Source organism: Mustelus asterias, chromosome 1, assembly GCF_964213995.1.
Source record: "Mustelus asterias chromosome 1, sMusAst1.hap1.1, whole genome shotgun sequence".
Lineage (NCBI taxonomy): Eukaryota > Metazoa > Chordata > Chondrichthyes > Carcharhiniformes > Triakidae > Mustelus > Mustelus asterias.
In genome coordinates, this window is record NC_135801.1 from 161428500 (window position 1) to 161442861 (window position 14362).

Here is a 14362-nt window from a genome sequence, read left to right on the forward strand (position 1 = left end):
TTTCGATTGCCTGGGACAAAAAGGGCCGGAACTGTCGGGACCGCCCTTAATTGATATTTTAATGTCTTTTAAATGTTCTCTGAGTCATCCTGATTGGAATCCCATCAGCGAGCTGAGTCATTGATGTTGTCTGTGGATGGAATGATCTCTGTTCTCATTGTCTTGCTGCTGGGCTATTTACTTCTTGTCTGCTGGCCATGGTTTCTCCTTTGTCTCCTGTTGATTAGATTATCCCTGTCTCGACCTTCTCGTTATTCCCAGCCTCTTGCATATTCATGTGACTGTAAAGGTTCCTGACAGCCAGTCGGCCATTTTCCTTATCCCTGGGTTTTTTAATCATGGAGGATTTGCCCTAAAACTTACACAGCATAGCTGAGTCCTCCACTATCAACATCTTCAAGGTCATTGTTGACCAGAAACTTCACTGTAAACACGATGGCTATTAGACATAGGCAAATATGAGATATGCAGTGGTAAATGGTTCATATAGTCACCCAACAAAGCCTTTCCAGCATCTACAAGACTCACATCAAGAATGTAATAGAATATTCACAACTCATGGAGCTGGATGCAGCTGCAACAATACACAAAAAGCTCAACACAATTCAAGACACAGGAGTTCACTTGATTGGTATCCTGTCATTGGGCTCAATATCCACTCCTCTATCACCAACGTACTGAGACTGCAGTTTATTTATTTAGTCCATGCATAGTGACAGAGCCAAACAATAGCTTTGTCAGTGGCTGGATGGAGTTCTCTCATCCCACCTTCAAGTTCAGTTTGCAGACATTTCTCAACAATGTGAGTCATTGTTTGGACTATACCACAGCTGCAGTCTGGATGGTCTTGGTGATCCCTCTGGGGTTGGGTGGCTGCACAGAAACTTTGACTAGTCTGGAAAGAGTTTAAAAGGGCCCACTGTCACCGTGGATGATCAAAGCCCGATTTGAGAGTGGTTTCCAGTGCTAGTCTTCCCCTGCCAACCTACCTGCCGTTGGTCCACAGCTGCTATTCCTCGGTGTGGTTCATTTAACCATATGGAGTGACATGAGAGGATATCTACTGCTGGTGGTTTGAGGAGGTTATTCAATAGGAGCAGGCTTGGGTTGGAGTAAACCTTCTTCCCTAGCTTGCTTATTGCAATTACCATCCTGATACAGCAAGGTGGAGGACAGGGGTGCAGTGTCGCTCAGGACTGTGAGCCAGGGGAGGTGAGTTGGTCAAATCAATACATACTGCAGCAGATCCAGTACATATTGCAGCAGATCCAGTACATACTGCAGCAGATCCAGTACATATTGCAGCAGATCCAGTACATATTGCAGCAGGTCCAGTACATATTGCAGCAGATCCAGTACATACTGCAGCAGATCCAGTACATATTGCAGCAGATCCAGTACATACTGCAGCAGATCCAGTTCATATTGCAGCAGATCCAGTACATACTGCAGCAGATCCAGTACATATTGCAGCAGATCCAGTACATACTGCAGCAGATCCAGTACATATTGCAGCAGGTCCAGTACATATTGCAGCAGATCCAGTACATACTGCAGCAGATCCTATATATATATTTATGTGGCTAATCCAGTTGAATTTCTGATCAATATTGTGGAATTTATAAATGACACATTCTAAATACCTCTCTTTGATTTTATTATGCAAAAAAGCAACATTCTGGACAATGTTCACAAAGAGGTGCAGGCATGGGCTGAATCTACTTCAAAGACTTTGCACAAGTTCTCCATTGAAGACACTGCGCCGGTGCAGCTGCGAAAAAATATTGAGATACTCCATATTGTAATAAGAACATAAGAACATAAGAACTAGAAGCAGGAGTAGGCCATCTGGCCCCTCGAGCCTGCTCCGCCATTCAATAAGATCATGGCTGATCTTTTTGTGGACTCAGCTCCACTTACCCGCCCGCTCACCATAACCCTTAATTCCTTTACCGTTCAAAAATTTATCTATCCTTGCCTTAAAAACATTCAATGAGGTAGCCTCAACTGCTTCACTGGGCAGGGAATTCCACAGATTCACAACCCTTTGGGTGAAGAAGTTCCTCCTCAACTCAGTCCTAAATCTGCTCCCCCTTATTTTGAGGCTATGCCCCCTAGTTCTACTTTCACCTGCCAATGGAAACAACTTCCCTGCTTCTATCTTATCTATTCCCTTCATAATCTTATATGTTTCTATAAGATCTCCCCTCATTCTTCTGAATTCCAATGAATATAGCCCCAGTCTACTCCATCTCTCCTCGTAAGCCAACCCTCTCAACTCCAGAAGCAACCTAGTGAATCTCCTCTGCACCCCCTCCAGTGTCAGTATATCCTTTTTCAAGTAAGGAGACCAAAACTGTACACAGTACTCCAGGTGTGGCCTCACCAGCACCTTATATAGCTGCAACATAATCTCGCTGTTTTTAAACTCCATCCCTCTAGCAATGAAGGACAAAATTCCATTTGCCTTAATTACTGCTGCACCTGCAAACCAACTCCTTATGATTCATGCACAAGGACACCCAGGTCCCTCTGCACAGCAGCATGCTGCAATTTTTACTATTTAAATAATAGTCCATTTTGCTGTTATTCCTACCAAAATGGATGACCTCACATTTACCAACATTGCACTCCATCTGCCAGACTCTCGCCCACTCACTTAGACTATCAAAATCCCTTTGCAGACTTTCAGCATCCTCTGCACACTTTGCTCTGCCACTCATCTTGGTGTCATCTGCGAATTTTAACACACTACACTTCGTCCCCAACTCCAAATCAGCTATGTAAATCGTAAACAATTGCGGCCCCAACCCTGATCCCTGAGGCACACCACTAGTCACTGATCGCCAACCAGGAAAACACCCATTTACCCCCACTCTTTGCTTTCTGTTAGTTAACCAATCCTCTATCCATGCTAATACATTACCCGTAACACCGTGCACCTTTATCTTATGCAGCAGCCTTTGGTGCGGCACCTTGTCAACTGCTATAATGAACAGGCTTATCACAAAACAAGAGGGAATATTTGTCAGGGGCATAGCATAACCCCCAAGTCATAATTACAGAGATGCGTCGACCGGCATCCCCTATCTGACTCTCTCCGTAAGTCACAATATTAGGTGCTGCTCGTTGAATCAAGGGAAGGGGTGTGCCATGTACCCTACCTTCCTTTGAAAGCATTGGCTTATCCCACAGCACTGGTCTTCCCCTAAGGAGTGGCTGGAGAGACAGGTCAGAATTTTACCCCACTCCATGTTTCCTCTCCAGTTGCACAGACCAGTTTTCTCTCCAGATTTTGAGCATCAAAGAAAGAAAATCGCCAGAATTCTGCCACCCCGCCTGCCACAGAATCGGAGCGGGTGAGGGGCAGACAACGGAAATGTCCATTGGGAATTCCCGGCCTCGCTCGAGTGAGGCCGTAAAATCCTGCCCATTAATGAGTGGGTGTGGTTAACACCACCACTCTGGCGGGGCGGGCACTCTTACAACCACCAACATGTTCCATAGAAATCGAGGCGGCCTCTTCAAAAGGGCGCCTTGATCAGGAACGGAAATAAACTCCCCCACCCACCCCCACCATGGAGGTATCAGGGACTCTCCCCATGCTTCCCGCCCACCTCTCCCCCTCCACCTTCCACCTCCCCTGATAATCAACGCCGGCATTTCCGCCAACCTGACAGTGTCAACTTGTGCTGGGGCAGTGCCAGGGGGCATTGTCAAGGCACTGCCTGGCCTTGTCCCTCTCCCTTGGGGGCTATACTTACCTCTGTGTACCCCAGGGTTCCCGTTGACAGGTATACGTCTGACTAAACCTGTGGTATACCTCGATGACGGGGGATTATGTGGCAAGGAGCCCATTAATAGTATTTAAATTTATTAAAATGTATTAAAATCAGGATCACGCCCATATGAGCATGAATCTGAGCATGTTACTGGCGAGGGATGGTGAAAATTGAAAATAGCAATGTCATTGGTGGTTTCCAGTCCTCTCCAGATTTCACACCCCCACCAGTGATCCTGTGCATGGAGGGCCTAGCCTCAAAATCCCACCCATTGTCTTAACAACATAAACATGAAGCACTCCACCATGCAAACCTGCACACAGTAAGAGATTGGACACAAAACCTTCCTTAAACTAATTTGTTACCAGTATTATCATGAAATGAACAGGAGTGCACTGGGAAACATGCATTGTGTCAACACATTCCTTACAAAAACAGAAATGTTGTTCAGCAGTATAGATCATAAAAAATGAACATGCACAATGGGGTTAATTCCATGGTCCTGTGCCCATGCAGAGGCAGCTGCAGTCATAGGGATCACAAGTCAGAGAATCGGCACAACATCGTGGGCCGAAGGGCCTGTTCTGTGCTGTACTGTTCTATGTAATCAAGGCTTGTGTGGCTTCTCTTTTGGAGTGCAGGAACAGAATATCCCTTGAAATGTCGCAAACAGCCAGGTCCCCCACTCTCCCGAATGAAACCATTAATATCTTTGGTGTTGGTGTTAATTTTTGCTTTATTATATCCCTTTTTGTATTTCTTAGCTTAAATTAGGTTACTGAAGAATGAATAAAATAGTTCAAAATGGCGTTTCTGACTGCATGCCGGTGAACAGTTTTGTCATGTTTTCAGCACCACCTGAGGAAATGCCCTTGTTGTTAACCTTAAAGACCACATGGGTTTGAATTGGGTGAGAAGTTAAAATTTTAAAAATGTCGAACTTAGCCACAAAGTTTCTTAAACCTTCCCATGAGTTTAAAAGGAGGCGGAGGGAATCTAGGCAATCAATCTGTTCTCAGAAGGCTTGTCACTCACAGCTTCTGAGGAGATTGTGTGTTTCCATTCGAAGAAGGCTTTTATTTTAAAATAATTTTGACAAATCTTCCCAAATCTCAGCAGGTGAAAGGAGGTCAGTTGGGCTACGGTGAAAGTATTTAAAACATTGTGTAAAGGCAAGGAGGAGCAGGGGTCTTTCCCTCTATATCACTGACCTTAACTTTCCAGCTCCACATTGACTTGTACCTCACATCCACAACTTGTCCACTGATTGCTATTCTCCCCTCCACTATTTGTCGTCACATTGCCATGATCACCATCTTCACCATTGATCACCATCTCCAGCTCCTCGACCACAAACTCCACCAACCATCATTTTGTTCCACTGAACTACCAACTTCCCCACTATCCCCTCGCTCAAACAACCAATTATATTTATACTTGCCACAGCAAGACCTTGCCCTCCTTCAACTGTGAGATTCCCATCCACAATGTATCGCCTCCCTGCCCACATAAGAACATAAGAACTAGGAGCAGGAGGAGGCCATCTGGCCAATTGAGCCTGCTCCGTCATTCAACAAGATCATGGCTGATCTTTTAGTGGACTCAGCTCCACTTATCCACCCGCTCACCATATTCCTTAATTCCTTTACTGTTCAAAAATCTATACATTTTTGCCTTAAAAACATTTAACAAGGTAGCCTCAACTGCTTCACTGGGCAGGGAATTCCACAGATTCACAACCCTTTGGGTGAAGAAGTTCCTCCTCAACTCAGTCCTAAATCTGCTCCCCCTTATTTTGAGGCTATGCCTCCTAGTTCTAGTTTCACCCGCCAATGGAAACAATCTCACTGCTTCTATCTTATTTATTCCCTTCATAATTTTATATGTTTCTGGAAGATCCCCCCTCATTCTTCGAAATTCCAACGAGTATAGTCCCAGTCTACTCAATCTCTCCTCATAAGCCAACCCTCTCATCTTCAGAATCAACCGGAATCAATGGAATCACCTCTGCACCCCCTCCAGTGCCAGTATATCCTTTCTCAAGTAAGGAGACCAAAACTGTACACAGTACTCCAGGTGTGGGCTCACCAGCACCTTATACAGCTGCAACATAACCTCGCTGTTTTTAAACTCCATCCCTCCGGCAATGAAGGACAAAATTCCGTTTGCCTTCTTAATTACCTGCTGCACCTGCAAACCAACTTCTTGAGATTCCTGAACAAGGACACCTAGGTCCCTCTGCACAGCAGCATGCTGCAATTTTTTACCATTTAAATAATAGCCCATTTTGCTGTTATTCCTACCAAAATGGATGACCTCACATTTACCAACATTGTACTCCATCTGCCAGACCCTCGCCCACTCACTTGGATTATCTATGTCCCTTTGCAGACTTTCAGCATCCTCTGCACACTTTGCTCTGCCACTCATCTTGGTGCCATCTGCAAACTTTGACGCACTACACTTGGTACCCAACTCCAAATCACCTATGCAAATTGTAAATAATTGCGGTCCCAACACTGATCCCTGAGGCACACCACTAGTCACTGATCGCCAACCAGAAAAACACCCATTTACCCCCACTCTTTGCTTTCTGTTAGTTAACCAATCCTCTATCCATGCTAATACATTACCGTAACACCATGCACCTTTATCTTATGTAGCAGTCTTTGGTGTGGCAATTTGTCAAATGCCTTCTGGAAATCTAGATACACCACATCCACAGGTTCCCCATTGCCCACTGCACATGTAATGTCCTCAAAGAATTCCAGTAATTTAATTAAACATGACCTGCCCTTCATGAACCCATGCTGTGTCTGCCCAGTGGGACAATTTATATCTAGATGTCTCACTATTTCTTCCTTGATGATAGATTCAAGCATTTTCCCCAATACAGAAGTTAAACTAACCGGCCTACAGTTATCCGCCTTTTGTCTACCTCCTTTGTTAAACAGTGGCGTCACATCTGCTGCTTTCCAATCTGCGGGAACCATCCCAGAGTCCAGCGAATTTTGGTAAATTACCACTAGCGCATTTGTTATTTTCCCTGCTATCTTTTTTAGTACTCTGGGATGCATTCCATCAGGGCCAGGAGACTTGTCTACCTTTAGCCCCATTAGCTTGCCCAATGTGACTTCTTTAGTGATAATCATAGAATGATTGTTTCTAGGCCCTCACCTGCCATAGCTTCCTTGTCACCAATTTTTGGCATGTTATTTGTGTCTTCCACTATGAAGATCGACACAAAAGACCTGTTCGATGCCTTGGCCATTCCCTCATTTCCCGTTATTAAATCCCTCTTCCAATCCTCTAAAGAGCCAATGTTTACCTTAGCCACTCTTTTACGTTTTATATATTTGTAGAAACGTTTTCTATCTGTTTTTATATTATGAGCTAGTTTACTCTCATAACTTTTTCACTAATCACTAATACCACTTTTTAAAATTTACTTGCAGATCTCGAGATCCTCTGACCTCCGAAGGAAAACCCCAATCTGGCAGTGATCCAGTGGACACCAACACACGGACCCAACCACCGGCTCATCAGTGACCGCGACCTCAGACATGTCACCCACTTACCGCCTTCGACTCATCCACATCGGAGCGTGGTCTGGACATCCTCTGACCGGTGAAGCCAAACCGCAGCCCAACAGCGACCCGGAACACCCGAATGCACAGACCCATCTACCAACGCAGGAACCGCAAGCAAGGCAACAAATCCTTCATCCACACACTGACCAGAGCGAAGAACCTCATTGGACACAACTATACCCTTACCACCACAAACTACTCTCACCATCTCCCTGGCTCAAAAAGAAGCAGTCGCTCCAGGAAGCATGGAAAACATGCAGGCCTGCAGGTGCGAGTGAAACAACACGATCCCACGGCCCCCTCCCCAAGCTTACTGCTTGCAAATGTTCAATCTCTGGAAAACAAGCTAGATGAACTTAAAGCCAGATTCACTTTCCAAAGAGAACTGCTGCGTACTCTGTTTCACGGAGACGTGGCTCACTCCTGCTTCACCAGACTGTGCCCTACAACCAGAGGGCATCTCAATCCACCGAATGGACCACACAGCAGCCTCAGGCAAGTCTAGGGGAGGTGGCATCCGCTTCTTAATCAACACCTTGTGGTGTCTAGACGGAGCATCACTGGTGAGTTTCTGCTCCCCGGACCTAGAATACCTGACTTAAATGCCACACCAACTACCTTCCGCGGGAGTTCACCTCCGTTATCCTGACTGCAGTTCACATGCAGACATGGAGTTCGCACTGGACGAAATATACACCAATACAAATCGCCTTGCGACAAAACATCTCGAGGCCTTGTTCATCGTGGCCGGAGACTTCAGTCAGGCCAAGCTCAAGAGTGTCCGACCAAGTTACCACCAACGTATCTCCTGTTCCACCAGAGGCCCAAACATCTGAGACCACTGCTACACAAACATCAAACATGCCTACCGCTTTATCGCCCATCCACACTTTGGCAAATCAGACCACAAGGCTATGCTCCTGCTTCCAGCTTACAAGCTGTGGTGAACCATCGTTGGTTCCCACTAGATAGTACTGAGCCAGGGTCTGGCCAGTACTACAAGTATGTATATATGTTGCTGTTGGGGTTAAGGATGGGTTGTTCTACTTGTTGCTGTTGGGGTTAGGGTGGGGTTGTTACACCTTTGTATTGTAGTATTGTGGTACATCCCAGTCGGGCTCCGCCTCCTGGGAGAGGTATAAAGGTCCCTGCTCTGTCTGGGACCCTTCAGTCTGGGATCGTGTATAGAATTAGTAGCTGCATTGTTACAGCAAATAAAAGCCTTTATTTCCTGAGCATCAAGCCTCGTGTGTGATAACTCGCATCACAAGCAAAAACTGAAACAGGAGAATCTGTCAAAGAAAGTCGTGTAATGTTGGTCTGAGGAATTGGATGATTGCTTAGAGTCAGTGGACTGTTCAGTATTTAAAAACTCTGTGACCGGCCTGAATGAGTACATCACTACAGTGACTGACTTCATTCGTAAGTGTGTAGAAGACTGTGTGCTAAAGAAGCAAATCCACGTGTTTCCCAACCAGAAAACATGGATGAACAGGGATATCCACTGCTTGCTGAAGTCCAGGTCTGAGGCGTTCAAGTCAGGTGACCCTGACCTATACAAGAAAGCCAGATACGATCTAAGGAGATCCATCAATGATGCCAAAAGACAGCACCGGACCAAGCTAGAGTCCCAGTCTAGCCACAGCGACCCCCGCCGACTATGGCAAGGTCTGCAAGGCATGTCAGGCCGCAAGATGCAGGCATGTAAAATCGATGGCTCCAATGCACCCCTCCTTGAACAGCTCAATGCATTCTATGCTCATTTTGAGCAAGAGGTCAGTGAGAGCATGCCCTTCACCCTGGAAGCCCTGGATGAATCTGTATCTAGGGTCACCATTGCAGATGTCAGAGCAGCTTTCTCGAAGTCAACCCACGGAAAGCGACTGGCCCGGATGGTGTACCCGGATGGACGTGCACTCAGATCCTGCGCAGTTCAGCTGGCAGGAATATCCGCAGACATCTTTAACCTCTATTTACAATAATCTGAGGTCCCCATCTGCTTCAAGAAGATGACCGAACATCATCCCTCCCAGTACCAAAGAAAAACCAAGCAGCATACCTTAATAACTACCGTCCAGTGGCTCTGACATCCATCATTATGAAGTGCTTCAAAAGGCTAGTCATGGCACGAATCAATTCCAGCCTCCGGGACTGCCTGGATCCACTACAGTTCACCTACCGCTGCAACAGGTTCACACATCTCCCTGGCCCTGCACTCAACCCTGGAACACCTAGATAACAAGGACACCTATCTCAGACTCCTAATAATTGATAGCAAGTCAGCCTTCAACACCCTTATTCCTACGAAACTCATCTCCAAACTCTGTGGCCTCGGCTTCAGCTCCTCCCTCTGTGACTAGATCCTGAACTTCCTAACCCACAGACCCCAATTAGTAAGGATAGGCAACAACACCTCCTCCATGATCATCCTCAACACCAGTGCCCCACAAGACTGTGTTCTCAGCCCCCTACTCTACTCCTTATACACATATGACTGTGTGGTCAAATTCCCCTCCAACTCGATTTTCAAGTTTTCTGACGACACCACCGTAGTGGGTCAGATCTCAAACAATGATGAGACAGAGTACAGGAATGAGATAGAGAATCTGGTGAACTGGTGCAACGACACTAATCTCTCCATCAATGTCAACAAAACGAAGGAGATTGTCATCGACTTCAGGAAGCATAGTGGAGAAAAAACCCTGTCTACATCAACGGGGAGAAGAAAGGGTCGAGAGCTTCAAGTTTTTAGGTGTCCAGATCACCAACAACTTGTCCTGGGCTCCTGATGCCGACAATATAGTTAAGAAAGCCCACCAATGTCTCTACTTTCTCAGAAGGCTAAGGAAATTTGGCAGGTCAGTTACAACTCTCACCAACTTTTACAGATGCACCATAGAGAACATTCTTTCTGGTTGTATCACAGCTTGGTATGGCTCCTGCTCTGCCCAAGACCTCAAAAAACTAAAAAAGGTCATGAATGTAATCCAATCTACCACGCAAATCAGCCTCCCACCCATTGACTCTGTCTACACTTCCTGCTGCCTTGGCAAAGCAGCCAGCATAATTAAGTACCCCACGCAGCCCCGACATTCTCTCTTCCACCTTCTTCCATTAGGAAAAAGATACAAAATTCTGAGGTCACGTACCAACCGACTCAAGATCAGTTTCTTCCCTGCTGCCTCAGACTTTTGAATGGATCTATCTTGCATTAAGTTGATCTTTCTCTACACCCTAGCTATGACTGTAACACTACATTCTGCTCTCTCGTTTCCTTCTCTATGTACAGTATGCTTTGTCTGTGTAGTGCACAAGAAACTATACTTTTCACTGTATGTTAATACCTGTGACAATAATAAATCAAATCAAAATTTTTTCTCATTTTCTGTTGACCTTTAAAGATTTCCCAATCCTCTAGTTTCCCACTAATCTTTGCCACTTTGAATGCATTTTCTTTCAATTTGATACCCTCCTTTATTTCCATGGCTGATTGCTCCTTTTCCTACAGTCCTTCCTTTTCACTGGTATATACTTCTGCTGAGCACTGTGAAAAATCACTTTGAAAGTCCTCCACGGTTCCTCAATTGTCCCACCGTAAATCTTTTGTTCCCAGTCTACCTTAACCAACTCCTCCCTAATCCCATTGTAGTCTCCCTTGTTTAAGCACAAGACACTGGTATTGGATTTCACATCTGTATTTTAAATCCGACCGCACTGTGATCGCTCCTTCCGAGAAGATCCCTAACTGTGAGATCATTAATTATTTTGTTTCATTGCGCAGGACCAGATCTAGGATAGCTTGCTCCCTCGTAGGTTCAATTACATACTGTTCGAGGAAGCTATCGCGGATATATTCTATGAATTCCTCCTCAAGGCTGCCTTGACCAACCTGGTTTGACCAATTGATATGTAGATTAAAATCCCCCATGATAATTGCCGTACCATTTTTACATGCATCAGTTATTTCTTTGTTTATTGCTCGGCCTACCGTGATGTTATTATTTGGTGGCCTATAGACTACGCCTATCAGTGAAACTTTCTCCTTACTATCTCTAATTGCCTGGTCTGCAGTCACCATTTGTGCAGCCCATGGGCAGTGGTTAGCACTGCTGCCTCACAGCGTCAGGAACTCGGGTTCAATTCCTGGCTTGGGTCACTGTCTGCGTGAAGTTTGCGCATTCTCCTCGTGTCTGCATGGGTTTCCTCCGGGTGCTCCGGTTTCCTCACACAGTCCAAAGATGTGCGGATTATGTGGCTTGGCCATGCTAAATTGCCCCTTAGTGTCAGGGGGACTAGCTAGGGTAAATGCATGGGTTTACGGGGATAGGGCCTGTGTGGGATTGTGGTCAGTGCTGACTCAATGGGCCAAATGGCCTCCTTATGCACCGTAGGATTCTACGAACCAAGTGAGCTGTCAGGCAAGATTGCTGCAGATACGGAGCAAAAAACATTTTGTAGTAATTATCTGCAGAACATCCAGTAAATCTGACCTTCAGGGTATCCAATCCATAACTCCTTTAATTCCCTCTGTACTGAACATGCTTCCCTGAAAATAGCAGGACCAAGATAACAGTTGGTTACCGGCAGACACAGCATTTAAATCAGCTCCTGGGCACTGGAAACATTCAATGTGAATCAATTGATGGTGAAATCTATTCAGGATAGTTCTGGTACAGATAGAACTTGTCAAACACCACAGGCAGCTGTGCTTATGTTGTCAAGTTGCAGCGTTTGAATATAACCCCATCTTGTACGCTGAATTCTCAAAGAAAGGATTTTAAAATATTTTATATACAAGAATTCAATATCTTACCTTTCTGTTTGGATTTTGACCCTGTAATGATTGTCATAGGGCCAAGAACATAAAAACTGACTGTAAAAGCTTCCATAGGTATGTGAAATTAAAAAGACAGGTGAAGATAAATGTAGGTCCCTTAAAGTCAGAAAGAGGGGAACAAAGAAATGGCTGACAAACTAAATACATACTTTGGTTTTGTCTTCACAACGGAGGACACAAATAACCTTTCAGAAATGTTGGGCAACACAGGGTTTAGGGAGAGAGAGCAATTGAAAGAATGCAATATTAGTGGGGAATTCATGTTGGAGAAAGTGATGCAATTGAAGGCCAATAAATCCCAAGGCCTGATAATCTCCATCCCAGATTATTTCAGGAAGCGGCCCTAGAAATAACAGATGCATTGCGAGTGACCTTCCAAGATTCTATACACTCTGGAACAATTCCTACAGATTGGAGGGAACTAATGTAGACCCTCTATTTACAAAGGGAGGTAGAGAGAAAACAGGGAATAACAGATCGGTCAGCCTGACACCGAGAGTGGGGAAAATTCTAGAGTCCATTATCAAAGATTTAATAGCAGAGCACTTAGAAAATAGTGGTAGCATTGGACAGAGTCAGCATGGATTTATGAATAAGAAACTGTGCTTGACAAATCTACTGGAATTCTTCAAGGATGTAATTAGCAGAGTTGATGAGGAGGAGCCAGTGGATGTTGTTTATTTGGATTTTCAGAATGCTTTCGACAAGGTCCCAGGTAAGAGATTAGCGTGTAAAATTAAAGCATATGGGATTGGTGGTAGTGTATTGAGATGGATAGAAAACTGGTTGGCAGACAAGAAACAAAGAGTAAGAATAAATGGGTCTTTTTCCAAACGGCAGGCAGTGACTAGTGGGGTACCATAGGGATCAGTACTTGGACCCCAGATATTCACAATGTATATTAATGTGTTAGATGAGAGAACTAAATGTAATAAGAATAAGGATAGGTAATCAGTAAGGATAAGCAACAACATCTCCTCCACAATTCTCCTCAACACCGGTGCCCTGCAAAGCTGAGTCCTCAGCCCCTGACTATACTCCTTATACACCTGTGACTGTGTGGTCAAATTCCCCTACAACTTCATTTTCAAGTTTGCTGATGACACCACCATAGTCGGTCGTATCTCAAACAATGATGAGACAGAGTACAGGAAAGAGATAGAGAATCTGGTGAAATGCTGCAACGACAATAATCCCTCCCTCGATGTCACAAAACAGGGTGGGAGGGTGAGGTGTGAGGAGGATGCAGAGATGCTTCAGTGTGATTTGGACAAGCTGAGTGTGCGGGCAAATGCATGGCAGATGCAGTGTAATGTGAATAAATGTGAGGTTATCTACTTTGGTAACAAAAAGAGGAAGGCAGGTTACTATCTGAATGGCTATGGACTGAGAGAAGGGAATATGCAACAAGAACTGTGTGTCCTTGTACACCAGTCACTAAAAGTAATCATGCAGGCGCAACAGGCGGTAAAGAAGGCAAATGGTATGTTGGCCTTCATTGCATGAGGATTTGAGTACAGGAGCAGGGATTTCTTGCTGCAATTACACAGGGCCTTGGTGGTGCCACGCCTGGAATATTGCACGCAGTTTTGGTCTCCTTATCTGAGGAAGAAGGTTTTTGCTGGAGAGGAAGTGTAGCGAAGGTTTACCAGACTGATTCCTGGGATGGTAGAGCTGTCATATGAGGACAGATATAATCGGTTAGGATTATGTTTGCTGGCATTCAGCAGAATAAAGGGGGATCAGGTAGAAATCTATAAAATTCTAACAGGACTAGACAGGGTGATCATGATGCAGGAAGGATGTTTCTGATGGCGTGGGAGTCCAGAACCAGAGGTCACAGTCTGAGATATGGGGTAATCCATTTAGGATGGAGATGAGGAGAAATTTCTTCATCCAGTGAGTGGTGAGCCTGTGGAATTCTCTACCACAGAAAGTTGTTTAGGCTAAAACGCTGGATATTTTCAAGAAGGCATTAGATATAGCTCTTGGGGCTAAGGGATCCAAGGATATGCGGGGGGGGGGGGGGGGGGGGGCAAATGGAAATAGGCTACTAAGCTGGATGATCAGCCACATAATCATAATGAATGGCAGAGCAGGTTCGAAAGACCGAATGGCCTATTCCTGCTCCTATTTCCTCTGTTTCCAAGAGA